The sequence below is a fragment of the Lissotriton helveticus genome, chromosome 2_2 (genome assembly GCF_964261635.1).
Source record: "Lissotriton helveticus chromosome 2_2, aLisHel1.1, whole genome shotgun sequence".
NCBI classification, from domain to species: Eukaryota; Metazoa; Chordata; class Amphibia; order Caudata; family Salamandridae; genus Lissotriton; species Lissotriton helveticus.
In genome coordinates this window covers 191,113,213-191,136,241 of record NC_136060.1, presented here as the reverse complement: position 1 = coordinate 191,136,241, position 23,029 = coordinate 191,113,213, and the positions used below count along the sequence as shown (strand labels likewise).

General features: G+C 43.8%; 1 protein-coding gene across 1 annotated transcript in view; it reads left to right on the top strand.

Moving 5' to 3' along the window:
- The first annotated feature begins 21,185 nt into the window (after positions 1–21,185).
- The window catches only part of KLF3 (KLF transcription factor 3), an 87,301-nt gene continuing 85,457 nt past the window's right edge, over positions 21,186–23,029 (top strand). The window contains exon 1 of the mRNA XM_078678345.1: positions 21,186–21,300. The gene's annotated coding sequence lies outside the window, so the exon portion shown is untranslated. The remainder of the gene's footprint in view (positions 21,301–23,029) is intronic.

Genomic DNA, 23,029 nt, shown 5'->3' with positions numbered 1-23,029 from the left:
ATATACCACAGTAACCCTTTTGAGGGCTACAACCTGCAAAGAACACCATTATGTAAATGGTGCTCACCATTATATCAAGGAGGGGTACAATTATTATGCAAATAGTGGGTCACCATTGTGCCGCGCCAAGTAAAAACAATGCCAGGTCACCATGAAACAAGCAGTGGGACTCCATTATATCAAGGGGCGGCCACAGAATGCAAGGATCAGGATTAGGGCAGAGGTAGAACACATTAATCCCATGGAGAGCTACTGTACTCAAGGGCCACCGATATGCCAGATATTTCTCTCTCTCCAGCTCACTTTCTCAGATAGGCAGATGTGTTATATCCAAGCGCAGGCAGCAGACAGGCACACGCTCATGTACACAGCATTATACAAGTGCACACTCCTGTTCTTTCACACACACACACACCCTTAAAAAAGCCTTCTCCTGGCCCATCGACAATATTCAAACTAGGGCACAACACTTTCGCACTGTGCATCATTAAGTTCAAGCAAGAGGTGGAAGTGCTCCATTCCTGGTACTATATTATGCTAGACCCATCATGTCTCCAGAGAACCACGGCATGGTGCATGGGGATTTTGTGCGGTGTGTGGATAAAATATTGATGTATCGAAAATCGATTGGCAGGTAGAAAATATCAGAAAATAAATGTTGTGAAACACAAACATTGTGAGGCACAAATATGGTTGACAAGAATAACGTTTTTTGAGGTGTCATATTGTTTTAAATATTGATGTTTTTTATTTATTTCAAATTGGTTTTATTGATTTTCAAGAAAGAATAATACAAAACAAAATCACAGTGAATAACACTAATACTAACATATGATAAAAAAGGAACATTACAAAAGAAGGAAAAAAAATCTATGGTTTTAACATCGTTTTAAAAAAGACATCAATATTTCAATAATATTAAGGTTAGAAATGTTGCTTTTTAAATTATTTGAACGTGTTTTAGTTGATATACTAATTGTATTTGTTACTATTGTTTATATATTCGGTTGTAAGTTTAAGTGATTTAGAATTTTATATGTAATTATTATAGTAATTTATAGTGTTGCAGCGTGTTGTTTGGTTTAAAGGGGGTTTGGGTGGGAAGTTTATTAGTTAATAAAAATGGGGAATTATTTAATAAATTGTATTTAGTGATATGATTGACATTTATTATGTATATTATGTAACATTGATTTATTTTTATTATATGTATTTGTGGGCTGTTAGGTTTTTGGTGGTATAGGGTTGTGTCACGAGCTAAGACAGTACCGACTACAGTCTCCTTGTCTTACAGGCTTGTCCTGACAAAAACTGAAATCCTGAAGTCAAGCAGCCTAGAGAGGACAGGAACTTCCGTTATACATCAGTGGGGGCGGGGATGAAGGAAGCCCAGAAGAAAACAGATGCGAGAGGACGGTGGCGTTTCCGTCAGAGAGACTCTCAATTAACCCTGAAAACGTGGATTACAGCGTGAGACAGAGACCGAAAACACCAAAGAAGTGTATATCGTCGACCAGCACCATAGGAGAGGGAACCACAGGTACAGAAAACACGAGCCAAAGAGAAGCAAAACCCAAGCGAGACAAAGGGTCGTCCGGAAAAGAAAAAGCATTCCCTGCCAGAAGAAGGTGATCTCCTGCTCCTGGCTACATCCGAGGAGGGATGTGGCTTACACAGGTGCGTGAGCGTGTCTTCAGTAAGGTTAGAAGGAGGAAGGGGAGAAGGGAGGAAGACATGACTCAGTAGGATCCGGGCTTAAACAAAAGAAAAAAGGGGAATATAAGGTGACAAAAGTTTGAGGTATAAAGGAAGAGAAGGTAGGAGAGGGCTATCCTTAGTCCTCAAAATCAAGAACACTGCTGTTTTTCCTAACCCTACTCCCCGGTCTAGTGTCACCCTCTTTTCTACTAAAGGTGCACCCAAACATAAAAAGAAAGAGAAGATCACAATACTAACACACTCAAAAGAAGAAAGAAAAAGAATAAACTATTTATTTACCTGATGTATGTTTAATTTTATCGAGGGTACAGGCGGACAGGAGAAAGAAAGAAGAAAAGAAGAAGCTGTAAAGAAGTGAAGAGTTATTGTACTTATAATTTGTTTAATATTATGACAACTATTCTCTACTATGAATAAACGAGAACTAAGTGAAATATGAGAAAGCTACCCTTGGTGTTTTCATAACGATCACTTGACAGGTGGTAAGTTAATTAAGTAGTAATTAATTAACAACAAATTATTATTTGGCAATTATTTAATGGATTTTAATCATGTAATTTATGGAATTCTTATTTATGTTACTTATATTTTAGCTGTGAGCTGCTAGGTTTGAAGGAGTCTAGTTAATTAAGCAATAATTAATTAATACTTTCTTAATAATTTGTAAATAATTATTTAGTTAATGTTTAATCATGTAACATTTGGAATATTGATTTATTTCAGTTATGGGATGCTAGGTTTGTAAGAGTGTAGGGTGGGAAGGTAATTAATAAATTATTAGTTATTAATATTTGTAAATCAATTATTTAATTGAATTTGTAATATTTAAATTATTGAATACTATTTAGTTTAGTTATATTGTAGTTGCGAACAGTAGGAATAGTAAAATTAACGTCTTTGCAATTCAACACTGTCCCAACTGTTGCACTGTTTGGAATGGGAATAGTAAATCCAATGCTTTGTCTACTGTTTCACAGACTAGAGTGGGAATAATACATTTTACCCCTACCAAATCTAACACTTTCCCTACTGGTGCGCTGTTTGGAGTAGGAATAATAAATTTTACTCCTCCGAAATCCAACACTTTCCCTACTGTTGCTCAGACTGGAATGGGAATAGTAAATGTTACCCCTCCAAAGTCCAACACTTTCCCTACTGTTGTGCTGGGTGGAGTGGGAATAGTTCACTCCCCTTCAAATCCAATGCTTTCCCTACTGTTGCACAGACTGGAGTGGGATTAGTAAATTTTACCCATCCAAAGTCCAACACTTTACCTACTGTTGTGCTGTTTGGAGTGGGAATAGCAAATTTAACTCTCTGAAGTTCAACACTTTACTTACTGTTGTATTGTTTGGAGTGGTAATAGTAAATTTCATCCCAATGAAATCCAACGCTTTTACTACAGTTGCACGGATTGGAGCGAGAATAGTAAATTATACCCTCGTAAATTCAACACTTCCCCTACAGTTGCGCTCTTTATAGTCAGAATAGTAAATTTGATCCGTCCAAAATCCAACGCTTTTCTACTGTTTCACAGACTACATTGGGAATAGGAAATATTACCCCTCCGAACTCCAACACTTTCCCTACTGTTGCATAAACTAGAGTGATAATAGTGTATTTAATATTCTTAGACTTCAGCAGTTTTCATATTGTTGGTTAAATAGAGTTTATAGCATTAATTGTTTTATTATGTTATATTTTATATTTTTTGTTTTTATTTTAATGTTTATAGTGGTTTTTCTATATGTGTTTTTTAATTTTTCTAATATTAATATTTTATGTCATGTTTACATTTATATATTTTTTATTATTCATTTTTTTATATATTTCATGGTTTATCGTGTATGTGTGTTATACATATACACACATTATTAGCACGAATATATATATATAGAGAGAGATATATAATTTCATATTAATCAATTTAAAATATCAAAAACGTAATATAGTGTAAAATAAATGTTTATTAAGTATATATATATGTTTGTGTATTTATATATATATAATATATATGTGTATATATATATATATATTCTGAAAAAACGGCGTTACCACTCGCGCTCTCAGGAACCACTGACTCAGGAAACACTCATAGGATGCGATCAAATTGGGGGTTTATTGGATATCATAAGCCCACCGTGACGCGTTTCACCGCCGTAGCGGCTTGTTCACACAGCGTGATTCCGGTAAACGGGACAATACATACACTACAATGTAAACATAGTGGAAGGACTCAAGCAAGAGTTAATTGCAAACAAATCCATATGCGGGCGCCATCTTAGTCTAGTCAAAATCAACATAGTTTTAGTTATCACCATTATGCTTGTTGAAAGATATATGATTGTTAACATCATCATAGTGAAACTACCAGCTGTACGTTCTTTGAATATTCATTAATTACAATTGTTGCCAAAATCATGAATCATTAACGTTTTCGGGCATGCGTGCTTGTAGAAGACCTGTTATTACATTCTAACATAATTTCATTATTAAAAAGTCAATACTGTAGTAATGTAAATTTGCATTTCATAATCTTTGTAAATTCAGCATTTCAAATGACTCCTGCTGTTTAGCCCCGCAACCCGCTATTTGATCACCATCGCCCCTAGGTATTGCGGTATTTGTAGTTCATGTCATTACATGCCCCATAGTGAGTATACCATGCAGTATTGTTGGTTCATTATTCATATATTCCCCATAGTGGGTTGCATACAGTGGATAATTTTTATCAAAATTCTCATCATTACTGAGACCCGAGTAACAACAAATGGTTGAATCTGGTGCCCGCAGTGTGGATTACATGCATTTCTGTATATATTGTTTGTGTCCTTTTGTAGCAGAGTCCCATTTGGAAGAAAAACCCCAAGTGTGTTCCTAAGTAGTCAAAAATTTGTGCAATATAAATATTAAAATCTTATCTGCCTCTTGGAACAATGTGAATGATAGGATGGAGAAAAGGTAAGGATCCTGCAGCCACAGGTGAGAAAACACATCTCCTTCCTTTCTTCCTGAAAATTAGAGAGAGATGAATGTAAGTATGAGAGGGAGAATGTGTGATTATGTAAAAAATTATTTTTTTCATCAAGACCCCTCTGAGACCCATCAGAAAACCCAGTACCATTTGATGTTTTGTGCTTATGCTGATTAAGAAATCCAGCAAATATTGACACTTATGAATCTTATTCATTCAGTCTGTAAATGAATGGCCATTTCATCATCACAATTATGTCCTTTCGGAAAATGTGTGCACATTCCGACAATGTATTTAGACTCTTTTTGTCTTAATCTCAAAACTCTATTGCCTCCTCTTGCTTTAGGCAGAACTTGTTCTATGGCATAATAGAGTAGTTTCGAATAATCTGAAAAGTGATGAGTGGCAGAATGACGGGCAATGGGATACTGTCTATCCTTGTTGGTAATTGCTCTCATATGCTCTAGGACACGTTTTTTGGCCATATGTGTCGTGCTCCCTACGTACCTGAGTTTACACGGACACTCAAGTACGTAGATCACGAAATTGCTGGTACAAGTCAAGAACTGGGTTATTGGTTTGATAGTGTTAGTACTTGTATACAGGAATTCTTTCACCATTTTACTATTCCCACAGGCCTTGCAATGGCCACATGGAAAGAATCCCTGTATATCCATTCCTTTTCTAGTTTGGTTATCAGATAGGTCACTGTGTACAAGTAAATCACGTAAATGTATTCCTCTTTTGTATGTGATTCTCGCTCTTTCTGGTAGATTTCCACCAATGATGGGATCACTTTTAAGGATGCCCCAGTGTCGGTTTAACACTTTTTGTATTTGTTTTGAATTACCATTTTAGGTCATAATGATCCTTGACATATTAGTATCTTTATTACTTTGATCTTCCTGTGCATCTGTTTTTAAGATCTCACATCTTTCTACATTAGTGATTCTTTCTGTGGCTTTTTTGAGGACCCAACTTGGATATCCTCTGGCACGAAAGCGTTCGATCATGACTCTTTCCTCTTTATGGTAATCTGAGATTGTACTGCAGTTTCTTTTTGCCCTGAGCAGCTACCCATATGGTATACTCCATTTGAGGTTATCTGGGTGGCTGCTCAGGGCATGCAGTAAAGTATTACCTGCTGTGCTTTTGCGATGTAAGGCCGTTACAATAATGTCATTCTTGATCATTATCTTAGTGTCTAAATACTCAACTTCCTCTGTACTTATGGTGCTGGTCAGTGTTATATTCCTATCATTTTTGTTCAGTTCCTCGACAAACAGTAAAGCCTCACTCTTGTCTCCCTGCCAGATCATAAAGATATCATCTATATATCTTAACCAAGTCTTTACCTTAGGTAAAGCTGTCTGATAACGTGTGTCTCTTTGAACATCCTCTTCCCATGCTCCCATGAAAAGGTTCTCAAAACTCGGTGCGAAAGAATTTCCCATCGCTGTACCGAGTTTTTGTTTAAACATTTCACCATTAAATTGAAAGAAATTGTTTTTCAAACAGTAAGTGATCATTTCTAAGATCATGTTAGTATGTTCAAGATATCTGATGTTCCTACGTTCCAGAAATTTTGCACAAGCGTCTAATCCCTGTAAATGGTTTATGACTGTATAAAGTGAGTTTACATCTAATGTAATTAGAATGTAATCTTTTTCCCATTTAAGGTTGGCAATTTTTTCTAAAAAGTCTTTGGTGTCACGTACATACGATGGCAAAGTAAAAACAAAATCTCTAAAAAAATGGTCTACATATCTTGAGACATTTTCCAACACGCTGCCCCGGGAAGAAATGATTGGTCTTCCTGGGGGATTGTTCCTGTCCTTATGAATTTTGGGGAGTAAGTACATAACAGGCAGAATGGGAAAGTCTTTTTTAAGAAAACAGTATTCCTCCCATTCCAGGAGTCCTTTATCTTTCCATTCCTGTAGTTTATCCCAAATTCGAACAATACTGTCATTATATTCTCTTCTATTGGATGTATTGTAGGTCTTATCGTCATCCAATTGTCTTAGAGCTTCTTGTATGTACATTTCTTTTGGTAAAATGACAATGTTTCCACCTTTGTCTGCTGGTCTTACTATTACACTGTCATCTTTTGCTAGGTCTTCCATTGCTTTTTTCTGTGTTTTCGTTAAATTGTGTCTGGATGTTTTCATTTTTTTAGGCCAGTTTTGTTGTCTAAATTTTAGCAAATCATTGCTCACCAGGTCTTGAAAGGTGTCTATATTGTCATGTGGCATTTTCGGAACAAAAGTGGATGGTGGTTTAAAATCACTGTGTGCAGCTTTGTCATAACTTATTTCTAAATCATCCAACATTTGTAAGGTTTCACTATTTTGTCCAGTTACTTCAGTTTCATTGTGTAACTCATGTAAAATAATCATGGTATCAATATCCCCTATAGAAAGTTCTTGCTCTTGACTACCTCGTTCTATTGGATGCATTTCCTTACTAGTTATGGGTTTCAATTTATGCCACTTTTTTAATTTGAATTTGCGACAGTATTTAAAAACATCGATCTTGCTGTCCACATAGTTCATAGGTACTGAAGGACAGAATGATAAACCCAGACATAAAGTTCTTTTATCCTTATGACTGATGGTTTTGCTGCTAAGGTTAACTATGGTTTGATTTACCATTTCATCATCCATTAATAGTTCTTCTTGGAGCGTGTGTTCTTTCCCATGTACTCCGTATTTTTTTCTTTCTTCTCTTCTTTGCTTGATTCATTTCTTCCTCTTCCTCCTGTATTTCTTCCTCTTCCCCTTCATCTCCCCCTCGGTTTTGGGGAGTCCTGCATGTAATTCATCTTGGACATTGAACGAGTTGTTTGCCGGCTGTCCTTCATCAGCCGGTATTCGTCTAAAAAATTCTTTTTGGGCAAATGATTTGTTCAGGATCAGATAATGAGCTTTCCGAAGTTCTGGTGTTCTCTGATTCTTCTGTATTTAGATCACTCATGCTAGTTGTTTCATCTTCCTGTTGCAATGGTTTTTGTGTTATGTTTCCAGTTGCTTTTTTCTTTTTTGCCTCCTCATCGTATAAATGGTCATATTTTTTACTATAAGTCAGGATTCTTCCTGACTGATAATCACCACAATCCCGATGTAATTTTCGTTGTTTTCTTTTCTTTATGTCGTCCTCCATGTTCTTCAATCTTTTACGCATTTCATCTAGGAATTTTGTGATTGTCTCTTGATCTTCGTGACCATTTAAAATAACTTTGATTTGTTCAATTTCTAGCTTGATTTTTTCTCTATCGGCCCAAGCATACTTCACCAGTATTTCTAACATGTTTCTCGAACTTCTGGCGGAGTTGTTGGACCAATCTCCCAGCATTTGGAGATCTAGAGAGTCGTATGAGGGTGAAATATAAATTCTCCAGCCTCTTGGTACCATTGATTTATCAATGTAGTCTTGCAACGATGTTGCCTCCCACCATTTAGAGGTTTCTTGTTTGTGCAGTTTTTCATATCTTCTTAATGTCTCCATTATTGATTTTTCTGGAGAAACTACTGTTTGAATAATCTTTCCGACTCCTGGGGCTCTTGCAAAGAGCGATTGGGCTGCCTCTCTTCTTTCCCTTTCTTCATCCATCATTGTATTACTTGAATCCTTGTGGATTCTATTGCACCTATTTTGTGTTTCTGTGTCAGTTGGAAATCCCCTCTATATAATATAGAGTTCCCTTAGTCCATATGATTTACCAGTTGTCTGTGGGTCTGTTTACTCTGATCATAAAATTTGTAATCGCAGTAATTACATCAATACTGCACCTTCCAGGCATTCAAATAATCTCTTCAATAGATCTCCCAGCCTTGGTCTTTGTAAGAAAAATGCAATAGTTCTTATATCTATTGTCTATAAGAATGTGGTACTCAGTCAAAAACTCTGTTGTCTGTCTCTTACCTGCACTGTGTATCCCGAGCCTGGGATAGCGTGCAGTCCTTTTTCTTCCGGCAGGATGTTTCACAACTTGAATATGGACCGATCAAAGGAACACTCGACTTTCAATTCGTAACGAGAAAACTCCATAACCGTGTCCCCGTTTGGAAAATGTGTGCACAATCCGACAATGTATTTAGACTCTTTTTGTCTTAATCTCAAGACTCTATTGCCTCCTCTTGCTTTAGGCAGAACTTGTTCTATGGCATAATAGAGTAGTTTCGAATAATCTGAAAAGTGATGAGTGGCAAAATGACGGGCAATGGGATACTGTCTATCCTTGTTGGTAATTGCTCTCATATGCTGTTTTCTGCATGCTAAAGGAGACACTTGGGTAGCCACTCTATACATGTATGCATCGATAGGTTGGATTGACTGGTAGTGAGCAAATGATCTGATTAAATAATTAACTGGTGTGCTTTGTAAAAAAATGTATTAATTACTGATAAAACATTCATGTTTTTAGCCTCATTCAGGACTCATGAGCTCAACACAGGAGGGAAGGGGCGCTTGTAGTCACACACTAAAAGAGAAACGTTTTCAAAATGATCGGGGAGCTGATCAAAAATTCAGAAGAAATGCACCTTGGAAATCCAAGTAGAAATGCTCATTGTCAAGGGGGTTGGCCATCCTGTACTCATTTCCTCAAAGCTGCACCCTCGCCCTGCATACTCTGCCTGCCCATAGCTCCGACGATGAATGAGTGAATGGAGAACGTCCTGTTAAATGTTAGGAGGTCTTGTGCTCAGCGTCCTCGTGTTAGCGGTAACAAAGATAGCCGTCCGTTGGTGGCACACTTCCTGTATTCTCCATGTATATCTCGGCTGGTTCACGCCTGCTATCTGGCAGTGAGATTACTCGATATTCTGAGTTTACGAAGAATAATTAAAAGTGTACACCATATGTGCGGAACCATTATTCTTGAAAAAATGGATTTAGTAACGGACGGGCGGATCATGTCTGGGATATTTGGTAAGAATGGGTTGAATAAAGACCGGGCAGATGGTGCTCAGGTCATTAAAAAAAAATAGTTATGTTGGATGGATTAAAAAGGAAGAATATGGTAAAATTGGAGATTATTAGACCAAGAAGGGGTGAAATATACATTATGAAACATGAAATGGATAAAAAAGGGAAAGAATGAATGAAAAAATGAATGAAAAATGAGAGAGCCTAAGTACTGGAAAAAGTCTCCATCAGCCCAAGAGACAAAGAGAGGGGTCACAAGAAATATACTTCCTTGTCCACAAAGTGGTAAAGAAAAGACTTTAATCCATATTTCTGTCTCGAAGGATTGTCAGATCTCTGTGATGCTCTGAGATGCCTAGGAAAAAGGCCTGGGAAAAGAGGGTTACTTTTTAAACGTTTTACAGTGGTGATCCCACTTTGTAGAGTCACACTTGCTCTGAGATGCCTAGGAGAAATGGTTACTCTTCTTATCCCCACTCTGGTCCCTTGCTTGAGGGGCCTATTCCGGCTTATGAGGTTGCTGATGATCACTTGAGAACACAGTTGTTAAGGGAACTATGTCCTACTCCCTGTATGAATGCTTCATCTACCCTTCTGTAGATTTGCTATAGCATAGTTGTTGGATCAAGCAAAATGGCTTGGTTTGGTGTGGTTTGGCGCCGATGTGAGGGGAAGCGGACTCCGGAGCTCCGTCCGTGCCGCACCCCTGCCCGCACTGATCCTGACACATTGAAGGGGCCCCTTACCGGAATCCTGGTGGCGGAGGCTCTGCTGCCTTTGCTGGGCGGCGGTGGAAACTCAGCGCTGCCTTAATAGCGACAAAAACGCTGTCTTTGTCGCCGAGCAGCTCTGAGTGCCGCAAACCTAAGATGGCGGGCGGGAGCTGCAGAAGAAGAGGCTGAGAGGAGTGGCGGCTGAGAGCGTGGCTGGTGAGTGCAAAGGACCAGGCCTGGCAGGAACCGGGAGCGCTCTGATGAGCTTGAAGTCGCGCTCCGCGTACAAAATGTCGGCGCCTGCTGCTGAGGCTGGGCCCTGATGCCCATGGTGCAGCGGGACAGTAAGCGGAGGTGAGGGGCACGGGGCTCGGCAGTGGGTTCTCCTACAGCAGACGTCTAGTGCCCAGGGCCACGACGGGCAACAATATTAAGCTGGGCCTGGGGCATTGAGAGCACTGACCCGAGGTCTTCTGCGACAAGGGAGTGGTGGTCGACGAGGGGGTGGGAGCCCACTAAATCCAAGGGAGATATCGACCTCGAAGCCCACTACTGTGTACTCCGATTTCCGGGGAGATTGACTGGTGCAAGCGGCGTACAGAGACTGAATGCAGTGACCTGGTGGTGACGAAGTGCCCACACAGCACTTGCGGGAGCCTTGATGTCCCTGTCCTGATTGTGAGTGGCCACAAGGTGCAAGTGAGGGGGGACCCTCCTGGTCGCCACCAAGGGCTGGTTCGGAGGACACAGGCGGCGGAGGCCGATGCTGAGTGAGAGCGGTCAGAACTATAGACCTCACCACTGCGCTGGTTGAGAGATGCGAGGGCACTATCACTCTGATCGGGTGGGTTGGAAGGCCTCAGGAGTGCGCACTGGGCTGCCTGAGGGGGAGACGACCACCCTGTTCCCCTTCTGAGCTGGCGATCTCGAATAGCGCTTTCTCCCTGCTGTGAAGCTCCAGGTTCCGGTCGCAATCTCTTCTTTGCAGCGCTCTCTAAAATTGGTGGAGGACAGGGTCAGGATCTTGGAGGTGAGAGCGGAGGACAGTGAGGGGCGCTCTCGCAGGAACAACCTGCGCATAGTGGGGGTCCTGGAACGGGAGGAAGGCGATGACACCGTTCAGTACATGGAAACTGGCTTCGGGCCGTGGTGGCCCCAGAGGGGCTCCCCCTTCTTCGCCCTAGAACGCGCACACAAGGTCCCAGCCAGACCTCCAAAGCCGGGTGCGCCCCCGCGACCGATGGTTGTGCGTTTGCTCCATTACCGCGACAGAGACCACATCTTACAACATGTGCGAGGGAAGCAGAGCCTTCAAATTGCGAATGCCAGGGTGATGATCTTCCCGGACTTCACCAGGAAGGTGCAGCGGCAGCATGCTTCCTTCCTTGCACTAATGCGGAAACTTTTACAGCTGCAGTTAACGTACGCCATGTTGTTCCCAGCACCCCTAAGAGTAGTAGAGGGGACCACTACACATTTCTTCACTACCCCACAGGACGCATGGCAGTGGCTGGAGGTGCGAAAAAAGAGACCAAGGAATGCTTCTCCGTCGAGCACAGCGGAACGAGGATCACCTGCACATTTGGGATCATAGAGGTCCATAACACTGCTGGGACTCCAACTTAAGAGGGTCAGGGCTGTGCAGGCTGTTGCAGAGATCAGCCTGGGCGAGGCTGGCCCGAACTCCACTGTCGCTAGCCATAGCATGGGCAGACTTGAGACTTCTCCTACCGGCAGCACGAATGGGGATTCTGAGTCTGAACTTCCTGTTACACCCCAGACGGCGGATTTACTCATGTGAGATGGGTGCATGAAGTTGGGTGAGAAAAGGCTAAGCTGGCGCCAGGGATTGGCTCCTGAACGTGCTGAACTCTGGGGGAGAAGGGTAGGTGGCACCAGATACGAGCTGTAGATGAGAGCTCCCCTGTTTGATACGGGCAAGGAGGGTAGCCGGTGGGGGCTCTGGGTCCTATTGGATCAGCACACCTCTCACCACGTTTAGTGATCAGTTGATTGTTGCACTAGTTTGGATGGGAGCTAGTTCGATTGTACCTGTCCTGGGGAGTGGAAGTTGGGGAGTTCAAGGGGTTGACAGGGTTCTTATCGGGGGTCAGACATGCCGCTGGGGCGGTTCAGGATGGGAAGACGCTGAAGAAAGTGCTATGGGATCCCCCGTAGGTATTAAATATATGACCTGGAACGTCAGGGGTATGCACACTATGTCACGTCGCCAAAAGATACACGCTTTCCTTGTGAGGAGAGAGGAGCAGGTCGCATTGCTACAGAAGACGCATCTCACGAAACAAGAGGGGGTGGCTCTACAGCGCAGATGGCGGGGCAGGTGTTCTGCACAGCTTATTCGGCCTTTGCAAGGGGTACTTTGATTTGGATCTGTGCTGGGGTCCCATTTCAGAGTACTGGACAACGGGTGGACCCTGATGGAAGGTACGTGGTAGTTGCGGGGTGCCTTGACGGTAGGGACATTGTGTTGGGCAGCATCTATGCCCCCAACATAGATCAAGCTGCATTTTTTGCACATCTCTCAGGGCAGCTGGCGGCCATGCTCACTGGGTCGGTATTACTGGGAGGAGACTTCAACTGTACTGCAAACTTTGACCTGGACCGCTCGCATCCTCCTCTTGCGGATGCCCCAGCAACCAGGCTGGCGGCAGCGAGACGGGCATGGCAGCAGCAGTGGGGACTGACGGACACTTGGAGAGCATCTCAAACAGGGGATAGGGACTACTCTTATTTCTCATTGTTGCATGAGTTACATGTTCGCCTCGATTCAATCCTCTGCTCGCCTGATGTACATGGAGGGATCATCCACAGTGAATACTTAGCTAGAATGATATTGGATCACAATCCGCTGTTGGTATCGCTAAATTGGTTGCAGGGTCGTCCCGCTATTCCCACTTGGAGGCTAAGGCCGGAGGCATTGGAAGATCCAGTGTTCCGGCACACAATAGGCACAGCGATAGATGATTATTTCAGGGTCAACACTGGATCAGCGACGAGTTCACTCATAGAATGGGATGTTTTTAAGGCGGTGATCAGGGGGCGCTGCATAGGGGAAGTGGTGGGAGTGCTGAAGGTGCTGTTACGGGATGTCCAAAGCGCAGAGCATAACCTTAGGGGTGTAGAGAAAGAGAGACCGGAACGCCCTAATAAGCAGGATGATCGCCTTGCGGCTTGCGAGGCCCTGGCGGTACAAATAGAACAATTGCGATGCTTTGATTATAAGGCCTACACTGCTCGGGCGCATGCCGACTGGGACAAGTCTGGAGCACTACTGGCATGGCTGGCCAATCCAGTGAGGAGGGGGACGTCGATATTGGAGTTGAGGGACCAAGGAGGTGACGCAGTGTATACTCAGTGTGCCATTAATGAGCAATTTCTGCAGTACTACACAGGGCTCTACCAGAGTAAAATTGCCCCAGGGCTCCCCGGTGATGGGGATTTCCTGAACGATGTGGAACTCCCCAGGATTGAGGAGGAGGCGGCGGAGGAACTTGGCAGGGATATTGAAGTGGGGGAAGTGCTTAGAGCCATTAAGCACATGGCTAGGAACAAGACGCCGGGGACAGATGGGCTTCCAGTGGAATTTTATTCTGCACATGAGGACGCCATGGCCCCGCACTTGGTAGCCCTGTACAATAGCGCGAGACAGGAGGGTTCCCTTCCGATCTGTACGCAAGACGCAATAATTGTCCCCCTTCTGAAACTGGCCTGGGATCGGACCTCCTATAGGCCACTTGCCATGCTTAAAATGGCCGTACCTTTTCAATGTCCTGAGGGTGTTTGGATTGGGGGACCGGTTTATGGAGTGGACGGCGATCTTGTACAATACCTCCACTGCCAGAGTAAGGACGGGAGGACTGATTTCTGCTACCTGTCAAGTGAGCAGGGGGATGAGACAGGGGTGCCCGCTGTCCCCTCTGCTATTTGCTCTGGCAATGGAGCCAATGGCTGTCCATGCCAGGACGGGTAGACACTATCAGTGGCTACTAGTGGAAGGACAGGTGCAGCATATAGCGTTTTATGCAGATGACCTGCTTTTGTTTCTAGCCAACTCGGGTGAAGTGCTTTGGCGAGATAAGGACTTGTTAGGCACATTGGGAAGGATTGCAGGGCGACGCGTCAATTGGACCAAATTGTGCCTGTTTCCTGCCAGCCCTGGCAGAGTCGGTATGCAGAGTGTGGAGGGGGTTCCATGGGAGTTCAGCTGCTTGCCATATCTGGGGACCACAACCCCGTGGATCTCCTGGAGGGCAATATAGGACAGGCGGTGCGCAGCGTTGAAAGCAGCTTTGAATTCTGGGGAACACTCCCGCTGTCTGTGGCAGGCAGGGTCGCACTTGTGAAGATGGTTACCATACCCAGACTTCTTTACCTCTCCGGGGCGCTCCCCATCTGGATCCCGCATAAGATCTTTGTGCAGCTCAACGCCTTGATTGCGGGTTTCTGTGGGGCAGCGGGAGGCGGAGAGTGGCACTTTTTACTATGCAGCGGCCCTGGACGGAGGGGGGTTTTGCTCGACCGGACCTTGAGGTCTACTATCACGCAGCGCAGCTCCAATGGTTTACGAAGTGGGCGGCGAGGCGAATCTGGGATGCTGAGGATTTGGGGGATCAGGACCCAAGTTTGACCCAGCTGGGTGGTGCTGTTACGTTGCCTGTGAGAGATTCCCCCTGATTTGCGAAGGGTGAGACAGTGTTGGAATCGCCTGGCAAGAAGGGCACGAGTACGGATCCTGTACGCGCCTGAAATTCCGCTACAGGTGTGTGAAGCACTGCCTTATGGGGGCGACTGGAGCACGTTGTACCAGTGGGAAGACGCAGGTGTCATCACTAGTGGAGACCTGTTTGAGGATGGTAACCTCCTCCCCTTCAATGACCTCTTGGAGCGCAATGATCTCCCATGGGGGGACTTCCTCTTCCATGTGACTTTGACAGCAGCCATTAGAAAGCACTGGCGAGATGGCTTGGTGGAACCCAAGACGTCCCTGGCATGTCAGTACGTAGTGATGACAGCGGGGACTGTTAAGGCGGTTACATGTCTCTATAGGCGGATCACGCATGACTTGCGACAGCCTCTGGTAGCTTTACGTCTTAAATGGGAGGCAGACTTGGGAGAGGCCATCGGGGAGAAACCATGGGGAGAGATCCTAGAACAGGCTTGGAAGGGCACTAGGAACGCGTGCTTTCAATTAATTCACTTCTATGTATTGCATAAGGCTTACCTAACACCGGGGAAAATTAACGAGAACTTTGGGGTATTGTCCACCTGCCCAAGGTGCAACCTAGAGGGAGCAGGGTTCCTTCACATGTTTTGGGCATGCCCACACTTGGGAGAATACTGGAGAGGGGTGACGGCTGGACTGGCCACAGTGACTGAGAGTGAGGTAGCATTGACGCCTGGTTGTTACCTGTTGCATTGGTTCCCGCACTCTGCTAAGACAAAATTTACTAGTAAATTCTTTGACAATGGGTTGGTATTGGCAAAGAGGGGGCTTACTATTCATTGGAAGTCAAAGAATGCCCCCAACCTGCTGTGATGGAATAGGGAACTAGTGAAATTGGCGGAGAGTGAGAGGACCTGCAGATTATGAATGGCTACACGTACTGGGAATGAAAAGTCGATGGTAATGGCACGTGCATGGGTGGCACTGGTGGATTTGGTGAAGCACCTGCTTGAGGACGCAGAGACCCGCTGGGAGAGGTGGGCGCAGCACCAGGCGACTGAATCCAAAGGTTTCTCGCGGGCTCGAGCATAGCGTGGGACCTGGGAGGGACTAGTTGAGATTCGGGATGTAGGGAACATGGAACATGGTGGACGCATTAGGTAGCTATGAACGGACATTTTAATGAGGCAGCGGCATGCCTGAGGGGGCAGGGTGGGTGTGGGAGTTTCTTAAGGAGTTGGGGAGAGGGAAAGGGGAGAGGAGGCGGGGCGGAGGGTGGCATTCACATGAGGAATCCTGCTGGGATGTCCACTATGAGGAGGTGCTCTGTGATAATTACATAAGGCTAAGCATGGGGAGGGGAGGTGGAAAGGGCAGGGGCATACCTGATGCCTACCCGTTGGGAGGATTGATACTGGGAGTGTACGAAGGACCTTATGACAATGAGCAGGGGGATAACTGCACTGTACTTTAAAATTGCACCATTTGATCATCTGTTGTGCCCTCTGGGCTGTTTTTCCTATGATGTCACCTTGAAAAACCAATAAAAAAACTGTTTAAAAAAAATAAAAAATAAGAATCAAGCAAAATGGCTCCACAGTATGCCCTCGTTCAGTCCCTTGGTTTGTGTTTTCAGACAGAAAACCAAGTGCTGTTCTTTTTGAAATAGCTGGTAGTCATTGAAGACCTGTTCAATGATGGTTCACCGGAGGTCCTGTACTGTGTGTCTTTTCTCAATGTAATGTGCGGACATTTTTATTGCTACCCAGTCACATCTCAGATTACTGCGATGTTTACAAATGCGTGTCCTGACCATGCGTTTAGTCATTCTGATGTAATGGAGCCGGCATGGACAGGTGATCATGTAAATGACACATTTCGAGTTGCATTTTGTGAACATTCTTTGTTCCAAGTTGGTCTTATTGTTGAATGTTACTCCCTTGCTCCGGGGGGGGGGGGGTCAAATTGCATACACAGCACTTTCCGAACCGGTGGTGACCCGTGAGGGGGGAGAAGAATCCTTGTGATGTTCTCCGTCCTTGTTCTTGCATGGTCTGGTGTGTATTATCATGTCCCTTAAACTTCTACCTCTTTTGTGTGGGAACATTGGTTTTAGGAAATCTAGAGTTGCACTGTTCAGGATTCGCCAATGTCTGTTGATTATCTTGCTAACCTGGTTTAAAGCTTTATTATAGGTGACTATGCAGATAGGCTTTCCTCCCTTGGCTTAGGAGGTCTTTCCTCCAAGAGGGCCTCCCTGTTATTTTTTCTGGCTCGTTTCATTACCTTGTCAATGACTCAGGTAGGATAATTCCTTTTCACCAGTTTGTGATGTAAATCCTCAGCTTGTTGTTTAAAGTGATTCAGGGCCGAGCAGTTCCTCCTCAGCCTCAGGAATTGGCCAAAAGGGAGATTGTCCCTTAGATGTCTGGGATTGAAACTGTCGTAAACCAGGAGGCAATTCTTTGCGGTTGGCTTTATGTGTGTTGTTGTCTTTAGTTCTACCCTATCCGAGATGATGTTGAGGTGCAAGAATACTAGTTCCTTGTTTGATATGGTGTGGATGAACTTCAGGAACTTGTTTTAGCAGTTTATCCATGTTAGGAACTGACATGATGTTTCTTCATTCCCATTCCATATAATCAGGATGTCATCAATATATCATTTTCACAACCGGATGTGGGACAGGAAAGAGTTGCCAATACTGAAGATTTTGTGTAGGCCTGGGAGTAGTTTGCAGAGTTTTGCTACATGAAACTCCGTGAAGTGACGTAAAAAACTCTGCGAAGTACCACAAGTGGCGGAGTGCAGTACGAACTGTAGTTTGTGCTGGTATTCCTGCCGCTCAATAGAAACTCTACCCGAGCGGCAGCACGCGTTCGCGAACTTACTGAACGCGATCTTACCATTCGCGACCGCGAGCGGGGAAAAAACTCCATTGCACATCGCGAAGCAGAGTTTTCTGCACTCCGCGAGCTCCACGGAGTGCGGAATGCAGAAAACTCCGCAAACGGAGCAAAGTTCACTGACCAGGCCTAATTTTGTGTTTCTCTAGATGATGCACATAAAGTCCGGCTATGCTTCGAGCGAAGGTGCTTCACATGATGATCCCATGTTTATGAAGATAAAGGGTGTCTTCAAACTGAAAAAAAATGTGTGTTAGTGCCCATTGCAGCATTTTATCACAATGTTCCTTGGCATTTAATACTCTCAGTCAACTTCAAACAGTACATCCTCAATGATGTGCAATGTTTCATCATGTGGGAGGCTGGTGTACAGGCTTTCAACATCCAAGTCCATCAGGAATTCGGTCTCAGAGTCATATGATCTATCTCGTAGAAGTCTGAGAACATCATTTGTGTCCTTCAGGTAGGTGTCTGTATTTTGGATTATGAGGCATCAGGAAACTTTGACAGCGGTTACAGTATGGACCCTATGCCTGAAACAATTGGTCGTCCAGGTGAATGTGTAAGGTTCTTGTGGATTTTTGGAATCGTATAGAAATATGGTGTCACTGGGAATTTATTAATTGGAATTTTCCTTCCTTTTGTGAGATCCAGTTGTGGGCAAGTGCCTCTTCTATTATACTTGTGATGTGCACTCGCAGAACTTCTGGTAATGTCTGTATCAGTTTGTCAGATGGTGTCTAAGTGGCTGCATGGGTTGATGAGTGGGTATGTGAGCGGCTGTATGGGTGATTGATTGGTTGTCTGAGTACCTGTATGGGTGTAAGAGTGTCAATGTGGCTGAGTAAGAGAGTGTGTGATTGCCTGCATGAATGAGTGAGTGGGTGAGTCAGTGGCTGTATGGGTTAGTACGCCAACAGACTGAGCAAGTACTCCTCCTGAGTTAGTGCTACTATTGAGATATTTCTGAATACTAGCACTAACTCAGGTGAAGTACTTGCTCAATCTGTCGTCGTTCTGTCAAATAACGAGGCTGGAAAGGTCCAGTGCCTCGAGCCAATCTCCTCCTCCCACAATAAGTAGATTGAGGCAATACCATCCAGAACCAGGACCCCTGGACCTTCAATGTATTCATGGATGCTGTATAGGTTAGTAAGTGTGCGAGGAGCTGTATAGGTGACTGAGTGTGTGTATGGGTGTGTCGGCGAGTGAATGAATGTGTCAGTGGTATATGGGTGAGTAATTGGCTATCTAAAAGGCAGTATAGGTGAGTTTTGAAGTATATGATTGACTGTATGTGTGAGTGAGAGATGTTGATAGTGCTGTAAGGGTAACTGTGTTCTTGTGGCAGTGACTGTATAGGTGGGTGAGTATGTGTTAGTATCTATATGAATAAGTGAGTGTGTATGTGAGAAGCTGGCCTGGTATATTATGTCACTAATGTACGTGGGCACCTTACAGCAGTCCAGACAACCCTTATGGTGAATTAAGAGGTCTTAGACAACCTTAGAAAGCTCTCTAAGTGGTAGCTGTGGAGAGCAGCCTTCAAGCCTAGTCCAGAAAGAGTGAAAAGCAGCTTGTTTTACCAGAATGCAATCTTATAGTATAGATTAAGCGAAAAAGAACCACACAAAGTGTTTATAAAAATATGTATTTATTATATGATACTCTCTAACACATAGAAATATCTCCTACCCGGAGATATATACAATGCATGCAATACCAAAGAAACACAGTAAATAGCATGAATACACAGCGGCTGCAGGGGGGACCAAACAATATACTAAGAAAGTGGTATTAGAACCACGACTCGGATCAAGACAGTATCGAGAGGACGTAGAAGTGCTGGAACCCCAAGTAACCACCCACGGTGAGTAGATAAGGACCCAGCGGAGAGTGTGTGTAGTGTGGGAACATGACCGCGTGCTCCGTACAACTCTACGTGTAAGTTAGGGCGCTAGAGGGCACCAAGCAAGATGGCCGCACTTGCATGAGGCTCTTGCAGTTTGGGCAGAGGGGGGTTTCTGCTGTAAAAAGGCAGTCCTCAAATTAGATAGAAGGAACAAATGAAAGCAAAAGGAACAAATCATGGTCCGGACATACCCTTCCTACTTAGGGCGACAAAAGGAACAAATAAAGAAAAAGGTACAAATGATGGACGGGATGCTGAACAATGCAAATATTCACTATCAGTCACAAAGATCTGGGTTTAATCCATCATTCTTTTGCTCACCACGCCACACCAGTTTGGACCCTGCCATATGCAAATCAGTCTTGACCCTGTTCCTCATGGGAACAGGCTAGTCCAAACTGCCAAGCCAGGTCCTTCCTGGACCAAAAGCAAGCATCCTGGGACCGGTTTCCAATCATCACCTCTCCTCAGTCAGGCTAGCTGGAATCCAGTGGGGCAGAGCATGGGACCCTCGTCTGACTGACGGTGTTTGTAGAGCGCACTACTGCCGAGGAGTCTTGGCGCTGTGGTAGAGATGAGCTACGACATAAACGCATACTTCATACTTAGGGTGACATAAGCAAAACGAACAAACGCAAATTTAGTGGCCATGTCAATGGGAAATCTGTAAATAACATTACCATTATGTAAATGAAACTAACATGCTTTAGTATTGGATTTATGACGGTATACTCCAAAATCCATCACTGGCTACATACTACAACCCTACCACTCCCAATACGCTTGCTACACTAGTTCTTTATCAGGCATTTTAAATTTTCACGATCCCTAGGACTTCAGTGATGCAACATTGATGGCAGCACTCCAATTCTGAACACTGTTCCAGTAGCACCGCTGCCGGACCGCCCTTGCCACACCTTTCGGACAAACACGTACAGGCAGGTGGACTCCCTGGACACTGAGCCTGTTCGTCAGACTTATCTGGCTCCTAGGAGCCCTTTACAAGTCCTCAGCAACGCTGCGACGAAAGGAGAAGGTAGGCTTTGCCCATTACGTGGAGTTGCCGGTGTCAGACTCAAGACTTTCCCATCATCAATCTCTCCGAAACTATGCCTCACCGCAGACTGGGCAGCAGAGGATAAACACCTTCCCAACACATACTACTCCACAGAAAGCCGATCCGTATGCGGCTGAGGTATCACTTCCGGGTCAGTCGACCTCGTTTCTTAGCGGTGAGACGGTCTCTTCGGGAAAGGCGGGGCCATCCTTCTTTCTAACCAATCACTGTGTGAATTGGGTGGATCCGCCAGCTAACGCCGCCCAATACCGCCCCCTTGCTTGTCTATCTGTATAAACTAGGTTACCGAGTACCTCTCTCAGTCTTCACTTTTTTAAGTCGTTTAAAGTCGAAACCAAGGCGGAGGCAGTTGGATTTTTAAAGATCCTACGTCGGGAGGCGGGAGGTAAGGCCCACACCTCCCGCCTAATTCGGGGGAGGGGGTTTCAGCATGTGTGTTTTGATAGTGTCTTGTATTTAGAGGCTGCTTGCAATGAGGGTATTGAGGGTTGTTCGTGTGAAAAGTGCCTCTCCGGTAGGGCACGCAGTCCATACACTGTATGTCTAGGCAATGCCATAGTATATCTTAAGGGCAACACGTTTCAGAAGGCTGGTGATTAATCGTCCAACTGAACGAATGCCCTGTTGTTAAGCTTGTTGTTGAAGTTACATGCTTTATGTTGGACTTTAAAGGGTACCCAGTATCTTGTAAAAAAAAAGTATGCACCTGGGTTTGTTTCTTTTGTGTGGTTTTAATTCTTTTTAAGTGTTTTCACACTCCATTGCTATAGAAGTGGTAACTCTGTGGATAAAAAGATAACCTCGTAAAATGCCTATTTCAGTTGATTTATCACGTCACAAAAACTAACCTCGCAGTGACATAGGAGAGAGATGCACACGAGTATGTGTTAATCATAAATATAGGCATATACTTCATGTATACCTGTCTACATTCTTCCATTTGAAGCCCCCGTCCGTTTACATTCGTGTTTTGCTACTGGTTTATAGAATGAAACTGAGCACTGTAAGAAGCGGTGGCAGCAAAGCTAGATGCAAACGTTCGCAATACATTAATGTTGATACAGATTAAGTTACAGGGTTTGGCACTTATGTCCACTTTTCTGTAATTTGTTTTCTGATTAGTTGTCCATCCTGTTGTTTATAAGTTGCAAATTATGTCCCTACATGGATTTCATGTTATTATTATGCAAATACAGAAGCGGGCTGTTTTGTGAAAATACTATTTTATAATGTTCCAAACGTCACAATAACAAATTAAACCCTTTGAGCTTTGTAATACCGGCAATTGTATATAGTTTTAATGCTGTAGTATACAGGGCCAGGTGCAGAGTGTCCATTACCCAGAATAATCAAATGTATTGTACCATTCATCTAAATGTTAAAGGGCGAGTTGACGCTGCCAACATTCATTCAATCGTGTACCTTGGGGCGGTCGGTTATTTTACTTACGTTGGTTACCGTGGTCTAATGATGCTAGATTTTATCGGTGAGTTTTGATTTCTTAAACAATTTACCCATATAAGGTACTAGGTAAATTATATGGCCCAGATTTGAGAGATAACTCTAGAAGTCACTGCTAATCTGACCTACCTCTAGGAGGGTTGCCCGCTTTGGCCGTCCCATGGGCAAGCTTTTAACCTTGAATGGAAAGTTTCACTGTCGCACAACACTACGTGATGCATGCTTTATTGTACTGTTGTGTACATCTACCCTGTTGCTTCTCGTCGGTATTTTAATGGACCACCTGTGACTGCTAGGCTTCAGGGAGAATATTGAGTTTGCAGTTTTTTAAAGAAAAGCGGAAACATCCAAGCGCTATAGAAAGTATCCTATTTTTTTTTTTAGAGTAATGAAACAGTGTGGTGAATATTTTAGACTAATGTCTTAAGGAAGAGTTTTGTTACTGTAACAGATTGTTTTTTACCACCTTTTCCTATTGTTTTCAGTTAGATCCATAAAAGGTGTCTAGCCTAGTGTTTCGATTCTTAGGGCAATTTTCTTTGCTCACGTAAACACGCACAATTTTGGTTGCTACCTTTCAGCATCATCAGGTAGTCAGCCAAAAAATATGCATTGTCCCATATTATATTTGTTGGTTATCACCATATTCACCT